Raw genomic sequence first — 10,000 nt, forward strand, 5'->3', positions numbered from 1 at the left:
CTTATTCATCATTTTAGCCTTTTGCTACATCCTCAGTTATTCAAGCTCAAAGCCTCTTGTTATTAAAACAACCAGCACTTATATTTGCTCATAGCAACATCATTAAAAGGAAGGCATTTGGAAAGTGAATATCAATGAATAATCAACAACTAATAGATAACCTTGCTTGCCTGCTAATCATAGAATTAGTGTGTAGTTTAGAAATGCTGATCAAACTTTTTTGCCCATGTAAGCAGAAAGAATTCACCTGCCACCCAACCCCTAAAGACTAACATCTTTGGAACAACCCTTTTTAAAGCACTTTAGACAGCTATTTCCTTTCTAAAGGTCGAAAGTCTTCAGTTTTGAAGTCAATTATTTCAACTTTTGGAAGAATTTTGAGCTTGGAGAAAAGGTTTTCGTTCCCCCTGAAGCAGAATTTTCAGTTAGTGGATGTGATTCAGGTGAATAACTGCATATTCCAAGGTAGGTACCAAGTTACCTGGCTTCAGGCTTGTGATGTGTGCGAGCTTGTACTTGAGCAGGGCGTAGCTGGCGCTGTTGAAAGGTGCGTCGCAGCCCGTGTCTCCCTATCTCTGGTACTGCTGGCACAATGGCTCACGTTGCCCACATAGAATTCGGAAAGGGCATGGCACTGTGGCAGCGCCATCAAAGAACTTTAGGATTCCAAGCGCATATGATGATTCTTATGTCTTTGTGGTTGGTTTTGATTGTGTCAATCATCTTTTGCTGCTGGTCTACTCTTTGGCTTAATAATCTGAATCCATATCCGTATATTCTGCCCTAAAATGCCTGCAATGAAAGTCATATTGGACCCAAGTCCCCTTCTTTGGTGGAGAATCCCAGGCAGAAAAAAATGTTGCAGGATCCATGGTTGTCTCAGATTTTCCCTCCCTTGGCAGAGTTCTTTAGCATTTGTGGATAACCCCAGCAACTCTTCCAGAACACCCTTTCAGAAGACACGTTTGAAGGTCAGAGGAGGAAACTTATCTCTCAGGCTGTGGCGTCCCTGCAGGCGGAACACCCATAGGGTGCAGTTGTCGGCACGGTTCTCCTTCCTGGAGCCTTATAGAAGGATGAGCTGAATCTGACACCGTGGCTCTGGTTCCCTCACGCTCTACTTTCCTTCTTCAACCTTTTAATTCTAGGATCCTTCACTTTCTGACCTCACGATCCCTCATCTTCTGACTTTCAGGTCCTTCTGGCTCTGTGATTTTCCCACTTCCTATTGAGTGTTTCCCCAAAATCTGGTTCTGTGATTTCCTTACATTCTGACTCTAGAGTCCAATTCCTCTCTCTTTGGATTCCTTGACTTTCTTGGTGACTCCCCCAAACTCCAGCCCTATGATTTTTCAGTCTTCTGCTCTGTTTCCCCATCTTCCAACTGTAGGATCATCCAATTGCTGATGTCATGATCTGCTTTTCTAATTCTAGAATCACCACCTTTCTCTTTGAATTCTCCACTTTTGGAATCTAGCTTCCCCAACTACCTGCTCTCTGATTGCCATGCCTTCCATCTCTGTGATTCCAATGCATTTTGTCCTTGTAATTCTTCCATATTCTGATTCTCAAGGCCCCACATTCTGTCTCTGTAATTACCACTTCTGCTAGACTTCTCACATTCTGACTCCAGGTCCTTTACCTCTGACACCATTATCCCTACCTTCTGTCTCTTGTGCTCCCCACTTTATGTCCTTGTGGTTCCTCAAGGTCTAGCTCAGTGATTCATCCACCTTCCTATACTTTGGTACCTCACAATCTGATTCTAGAAATCCTACATTAGGGGACCCTGCTTAATGCTCTTGTCCTTCATATTCTGACAATTCTGTGATTTCCCCCACCTTCTAAGTATAGCATCCTGCACTTTCAGATACATAGTTCTCCCATCTTCTGCTTCGAGGATCCCCACTTTTCTATGATTTATTTTACAATCTGACTTGATCATCACTCAAAAATTTTCTCTGTGATTCACCTTCTTTCCATCTCTTTGATTCTCTAGGGTACCTCATATTCTGACTATACAGTGCTACACATTTTCTGACCCCATAATGTCCCACTTTCTAACTCTTGTTACCTTACCTTTGATATCTGTGATTCTCCACCCACTGATTTCAAGTACTCCACCTACTGTTTTTGTTATTAACTCCTTCTGTTTCTGAAATTCATCACATTAGGACTCTAGGTTCCCCACCTTCTATGTTATTCCCTCATTTCCTTACTCTAGGGTTTCGCAACTTCATTCTCAATGACTTCCCCACTTTCCATAGCAGTGATTCTCCCACTTTCTAGACTCTCTTCTTCCCCATGATTCCTCCCCCAACCTTTTCTCTGTCCTTCCCCCATCACCTTTCTTTGTGATTCTACACCTACAATTTTCTCCTTCTTTTCTGTGAATCCCCACCTTCTATATCCTGTATCCCTCATCTTCCTTTGCTAAAATTCTTCCACCTTCTATCACTGTGATTTTCTCACTTTGTGATGCTAGTTGGTCTCTAGCTTCCTTCTTTTAATTTTCCTACCTTTCTCTTTATGATTACTCCACCTCTGAAATCCTCAACTTCCTCTTTGTGTAATTCCTTTTGTGTATTCTTTATAGCTCCCAATTGCTGACTCTGAAATTCTTCATTTTTATTAGTCCTGAATTACCTCACTTTTTGCCCTTTTGGATCCACTATACTTTTCTGTGATTCCCACTATCTGACTCTAATATTCCTGTTTCTTTTGTTGTTGTTGTTGTTTTGAATTTGTCTGTGAGTTCTCCTTCTCTGTCTGTCATTCCTCCATATCTATCTTTACAACCCTTCTCCACAAACTCTTTCTGTGATTCCCCAGTTTCTGACTCTCGGATCCCCAATTTCAGAGTCTGTAAGTTTTCAATCTCAGAATCCATATTTCCATACCCTACTTTTGGTACCCATCTCCTCTTTCTGTTATTATTCCACATTCTGGTACTAAATATAACCCACCTTCATTCTCTAGGATTCACTCACATAAAGGTTCTGTTATTTCCCCAATTTCTGATTCAGTATCTCCCCATCTAGAAGTCCCCTACTTCCTTCTCTATTTTTACTGTATCTCTTTCCTTTATGATTTTTCCACACTGTCTGTGATCACACCACTTTCTTTCTTCCTGGTTCCTCCACTTTTTTATGCTATAATCCATCCATCTTCCTTCTTTATTAGATTTCCCACCTTCTTTCTATGTGATTCCTGTACCTTGTGTCTCTCTTATTCCCACACTTTCTGTTTTTGTGAATTATTCAACTTCCTTCTCTGTGATTCACCACCTTCCTCCTGTGTTTCACCTACCAATCTAGTATTCTCTACTTGCTGAATCTTTCTATATGATTAAATCCCCTGCTGATTCTAGATTCCCAACTTATATTCTCTCTGATTCCCTCACCTTCTCTGTGAATCCAAAACATTTTTAGCTATACTTCCCCCACCTTTTTGCTCCAGGTCCACTATTTTCTGTCTCTGTGATTGTCCCAAAAACTGATCTAGGAGGAGTGTGAGTTTGTAAAAGTGTGCTCAAATGTTGCTAGCTGTGACTGAGGTGACTAAGATTTGGGGCAGTTGTTTACGGAAATAAAGAGCCTTGTATGTTCCCTATCAAGAATTTCCCATGTGTGCTAAGATTTAAAATGGTTTAGGGAGTCCTGTGTTGAGGTATTATGGGAGCATAAAGAAAGAACACTTAGCTTGGTTGCCTGAGAAGAGGAGAGAGTATTAGGGAAAGATTCCATAGAGGATGTAGCATCTACACTGGGAATTCAAAGAAATTTTAGAGGTAGAGAGCCAGGGAAAAAAAGAACTTCTGCAAGGAGTACAAGTGGCCTCCAAAAAAAAACATCCTTTACATAGAAAAGAAAAAGTGTGGAATGTCCTAGTATTCAGCTGCAGAGAAGTACAATGTGTGAGGTAGGAATAGTGAGAAATGGAGCTGGAGTGATGAGACTGTGAACAGACTTCTAGAAGTGCTTGTATACTGAAAGAAGATTTTAAGCATGCTTGGAGGCTGATGATGATGAGGCAGCAGAGAGGACAATACTGATAAGAGAGTGGAGGCTAGAAGGATGGAATAATAGAAAGAGTCACAGGATTCAGTTGTAGTTGTAAAGGGATAGAGAATCCTCCTCTAACGTGAATGTCTTGTAGAGACCTCTTCATTTCTCCCTCCCTGCCTTCCTCCATCTATCCATCGTCCCATCCATTCAATATATCTTTATTTACCTGTTTGCTAGGTACTGTTCCAGGTCTTTGAAAGCCAAACAGTAGACATGAAATGAAATCCCAGCTTTTATACAGCTGACATTTTGGGAGTTAAACAAGTTCAGCTTTGAAAAACTTTTTTACTGTAAAGAGCCTCTGAAAAATATGGTAACAATGCCAAGAAAGGACTGAGATTTAGACAATCTGGGCTAAAATACAGATTGGAAGGTTTTGGCACAAAGATAGATAGACTTAGGAGTACATGAAATCATCGTTTTCACCAAAATTCTCAATTATCTGCCATTAGGGCCGGTTCTCAAATGACAGGAGAGACGGATCTAGCCCCTTCAGGGGGCTCATTCACCCACAATCCTATTGGGTGACATCCTAGTAAGGCGGTCTCTATTGTTTACCTTAAAAATAGCAAATAGTTCTGATATGTAGAGCATTATAAGCTCCACAGGGGATGGAAAAGAAATAGTAAACCGTTTCCACATTCTGAAAACAGAATCCTACAAGGAGAGAGAACCCCTGTACCACTTATAAATAAATGTTCACTGTGTCTGAGAACAGCCATAAGCAAATGAACAAAAATTCTAGGCTGCTCGCACTCAGAGCCGCTAGGCGAAGGGAAGAAGACTGTCTGCGCCAGGCAATAGCTGCCGCTGCAGTTTGGTATTTGCAAACTCCGCGGTCCACTGAGACCAATCATCGCGGAGCTCGGCCCGCGCAGCGTCCGGGTCATCTTCACCTTGCAGGCTCCGCATACCCACCCTTAAAGGGAGAGTGCGGCCTTAAGGCTCCTCGCCCGCAGGCCGACGTCCAGGCTCAGGCCTCGGGGTCCGTGTCGTTCGCACTGCGCCTTTGCTACCACTGAGCTCTGCCTCCAGCGTCCCCGCCGCCTCTGCTAGGCGCTGCGCGTTCCCTATCTGTCCATATGTCCCCCGCGCCCCTCTCCACCACAATGTGGAGGAAGCTAAGATTTGGTTCTGCCTGGTATACTGGGGAAGGGCGATGTTCTGAGAGAACCACGACTGTACCCGAAATCTTTAACTCAGGAAGTCATGAATTTGCTGTAGAAGTTGAGGTCTTACTGTGATATTTTGGATTATTCCCCAGGGATTTAGGATTCTTAACCAATGTAACTGCATAGGCCAGCAGCAAGGCCAGTTGACTCTGTTTTCACAGTTTTGTATGATCTGAGGCACAGGCAAGTTATTACTATTCCCTCACTTGGACTGTAAGGTAGATGGCTGTTTAACTTGGATTCTCAGTTCTTGCATTGGTCCTGCCTTTAGCATTTCATGGGGGCAGGTGCAGCAACCCCCAGCCTTTCATTCAAGGGAATCAAGGCCTGATAGAGCTTTTAGTCCACTGTTGCAAGGACCATTTATCATCTTTTAGCTGTTTCCTTTAACAAACCATTCATTGTCTCAATAAGGCTCACCTCTTTGGGGTTGTAGGGCAGATGTAACATCTACATGATGTCCTGATCCATGATCCATGTTTGGGTCATCTATTCAGTGAAAGGCGGCCTTCAATCACTCACTACCTGTGTAGGTATGTCCAACACAGTGCTCATTCTATCCAAACAGCATATGGTGGCCTGCTGGTTCACCTTCACCACAGGGGAAGCTAAGGAAAGTCCTGTAGCCATGTCCATGGCAGAAAAAGAATACCTTGTCCCTTTCAATAGTGGAAAGGGACTGATGTAGTACACTTGCCACCCAATCACTGGGATTTGTGACTAGCCAATATGTCCCATCTGGTGTGGTAGCCTACATGGTTGATGCAGGGAGCATAAAGGGCACTCTCTAGTGATGTCTACTAGATGGTGAAATGTGATTGTCAACTGGAACTGTTGTGCCAGATGCCAAAGGGTTGATACCCCATGTCTGCTTCTTTGATGAAGCTGCTCTGTTGCTCCCCTGGTTTCAGCTTGCTGGTCTGCACACATGCAAGTACATCTGCATCCACATTCCTGAGTAACATGATGGGAATGTGGGCAGGGACATGATAAACAGGTAAAGTTTCATCACTGGCAGGCATCTGGGATCTCTTGCCACAATTCTTGTCCCCAGAGGGGGTGACCTGTGATTGTCCATTGTTCCTGCTTCAAGTTTCCAGGCAGGTCAAGAAGTCTTTGTAAACAGCCCAGCTGTCATTACAGATGGTTAGAGCATCTCCTGGTTCACGCATATTTACCATGCTATTAACTTAGCACACTAACTGCTTTGTCATAGTGCCAGTCTCCCACCATAAGTGTCAATACTGTATTGCACTGCCACAGCTGTCCAGGTAGGAAGCCACCCACCAGTGGGCCCATCAGTGTACCAAAGCTGACTCGGGAATAGTACATTAATGGGCATTTCAACAACTATTTCACAAGCAGTGATTTTAGCTGTTGAATCCTCTATATAGGACACTGGTCAAAGAATCTCATGTATTTCTGCACTTTGAGTGCTGGTATTGAAAATGCTGTACTGTAGCAGGCAGGCTTTCAATTTGGTCAGTGTGCTCAGTTGGGCACTGCCAGAGCATGGCTTAGAAGCTATAACATATATTCTGTCCAAGATAATTGATGTTTCACATTATCTTTATTTAGTTGTGTAATCACTCTCAGATTTTAATAAATTATCGTAACCCAAAACACCCCAAAGCTCTTATTAGCCCCTAGTTATTTATCTCTAGTATTAGTTTGGTATTGGTAAGCTGTTCCTATTAAATATAGTCTATAATATGCATTATATAGTTTTTCCCATATACCATTCTGGGTTGTTAACTCTTTGTACCAGTGTCATAAACTTAGAAGTATATCATGCAAACACTTGTTTATATTTGTAGTGCTAATCTGTGGATACATGCCTTTTAAACAACCACTTTCAATCATGTCCACTTTCAGTGTGGCACTGATACTTATAATCCCATTAATGAACTATCATCACCTCTGTGCATTGCCATACCTTTAAGTTCACCCTCATTAACATGTGTGTACATGTTAAGCCATCATTTCCCATTCACTAGCTTCTATCTCTGTTTCTCCCATGTTCCACATTATAAGACACTGATTTTATATTGGGGAGTTCATAGTAGTGATAACATACAATATCTCTGATTTGTGTCTGACATTTCACTCACTATTATATCTTGAGGGTTTATCCATGTTGTCTCTGTTTCGGGACTTTATTCCTTCTTATAGCTGCACAGTATTCTATTATAATATACATACTACATTTTGTTTACCCACTTATTGGTTGAAGGAAAACTGGGCAATTGGGAACAATGCCCCTATGAACATCAGTGTGCAGTGTCTGTTTGTGTCACTGCTTTCAGATCTGGGTAGATGCTGAGAAATGAAATTACCAGATTATAAGGTAACTCAATATCTAGTTTTCTGCAGAACTGCCAAACTCTTTTCCATAGCAGATGTACCATTATACATTCCCACCAGAAATGAATGAGTTCCAATTTCTCCACATCCTATCCACCATTTATAGTTTTCTGTTTGTTTAATGGCAGCCATTCTTATTGGTGTGAGATGATATCTCATTGTGGTTTCTAATTGTTTTTCCCTAATAGCTAGTGAAATGAACATTTTTTCTTGTGTTTTTTAGCCATTTGTTATTTCTTCTTCAGAAAAGTATCTTTTCATATCTTTTTACCAATTTTATAGTTGGGCTGTTTATACTATTGCCATTGAGTTGTAGGATTTCTTTATATATGCTACATATGAGTCTTTTATCAATTAGGCTTTCCAAATATTTTCTCTCATTGAGTTGGTTGCCTCTTCATTTTTTGACAAAATCCTCTGATGTACAGAAGCTTTTGAGTTTCAGGAGTTTCTCTTGTTACTTGTGCTTTGGGTGTAAGATCTAAGAAGTTACCTCCTAATACTAGGTCTTGAAGATGTTCCCTACATTATCTTATAGAAGTTTTATGCTACTGTCTCTTTTATTGAGGTCTTTGGTCCACTTTGAATTAATTTTTGTGTAGGATGTGAGGTAGGAGTCCTCTTTCATTCTTTTAGATAACTATGGCTATCCAGCTCTCTCAGCCCCGTTTGTTGAAGAGACTCTTCTGTCCCAGTTAAGTGGATTTGGGGACCTTATCAAAAACCAGTTAACCACAGATCTAGGGGTCTATTTCTGAACTCTTTATTCTATTCCATTGATCAATATGTTGATTTTTGTGCGAGTACCATGCTGTTTTGACCACTGTGACTTTATATAGGCTTCAGAGTCAGGAAGCATAAGTTCTCCCACTTCATTCTTTTTTTAGAAGGGTTTTTTTTTTTTTTTTTTTTTTTTTTTTTTTTTTTTGCAATTTGAGGCCACTTTCCCTTCCAAATAAATTTGATAACAGCTTTCCCAAGTCTGAAAAGTAGGTTGTTTTGGAATTTGATTGGAATTGCATTGAATCTTTAGATCAGTTTGGGTAGAACTGACACCTTAATGACATTTAGCCTTCCTATCCATGAACATGGAATATCTTTCCAACAATTTAAATTGTCTTTGATTTATTTTAGTGAAGTTTTGTAATTTTCTGTATAGAGGTCTTTTATATCTTTGGTTAAGTTTGTTCCTTTTTTGTTCTATTTAGTTGCTATTACAAATGGATTTTTTTTCTTGAATGTCTCTTCATTAGATCATTTCTAGTGTGTAGAAGCATTGCTGAATTTTGCGCATTAATCTCCTAACCCACCACTTTGATGAATTTGTTTATCTCAAGTAGCTTTGTCATTGTTTTTTAGGATTTTCAAATGTGATTATATCATATCCAAATAATGAGAATTATATTTTTTCCTTTCCAGTTTGGATACCTGTTATTTCTTTGTCTTGCTGGATTGCTCTGGCAAGAAATTCTAACACAATGTTGAATAATATTGGTGATACTGGGAATCCTTGTCTCCTTCTCAATCTAAGGGCAAAAGTTTCAGCCTCTTACCATTAAGTACTATGCTGGCTGTGGAATTTTTATTTATGCCCTTTTTCTTATTCAGAAAATTTCCTTCAATTCCTACCTCTTGATGTGATTTTATGAAAAAATGATGTTGAATTTTGTTGACTGATTTTTCAGCATCTTTTGAGATGATCATTTGATTTTTCCCTTTTAATTTGTTAATGTGTTGTATTACATTGATTGATGTTCTTATGTTGAACCATCCTTGCCTGCCTGGAATATAACCCTGTTGGTCATGGTGTATGATTTTTTTAAATATATCTTTGGGTGTGATTTTCAAGTATTTCATTAAGAATTTTTGAATGTATATTCATTATGAAAATTGGCCTTTAATCTTCCTTTCTTGTAGTATCTTTTTTTAAAAATACAATTTTAATGAGATATATTGACATACCATGCAATCATGCAAAGTGTACAATCAATTGATCACAGTATCATCATATAGTTGTACATTCATCACCAAAATCAATTTTTGTATGTTTTTGTTACTCCAAAAAGAAAAATAAGAACAAAAAAAAGAGAAGTAATAAAGACCACCCAAAGCATGTCATACACCTCCTCCACCTCCACCCCTCATTTTGCTAGGTTATATAATTCCAGTCTTTATCTTCTATCTTTCCTTCTAGTCCTAGCCCTCTTCTTTCAACCATATTTACACTCATCTTTGTTCAGAGTACTTAAAATATTGTGCTACCATCACACAATAAAGTGCTATCCATTTCTAGAGCAACACAATCAATTCAGTTGAACATTCTGTACTGCTTCAGTATCAAATGCTTGATCTCTAACCTCTTTCTATCTTCTGATAACCTATGTTCCCAACTTTAAC

General features: G+C 39.9%; 1 pseudogene; it reads right to left on the bottom strand.

Moving 5' to 3' along the window:
- Positions 1–310: 310 nt before the first annotated feature.
- Positions 311–1,654, bottom strand: LOC119524118 (annotated as a pseudogene).
- Positions 1,655–10,000: the final 8,346 nt, after the last annotated feature.

The sequence above is a fragment of the Choloepus didactylus genome, chromosome Y, assembly GCF_015220235.1.
Source record: "Choloepus didactylus isolate mChoDid1 chromosome Y, mChoDid1.pri, whole genome shotgun sequence".
NCBI classification, from domain to species: Eukaryota; Metazoa; Chordata; class Mammalia; order Pilosa; family Megalonychidae; genus Choloepus; species Choloepus didactylus.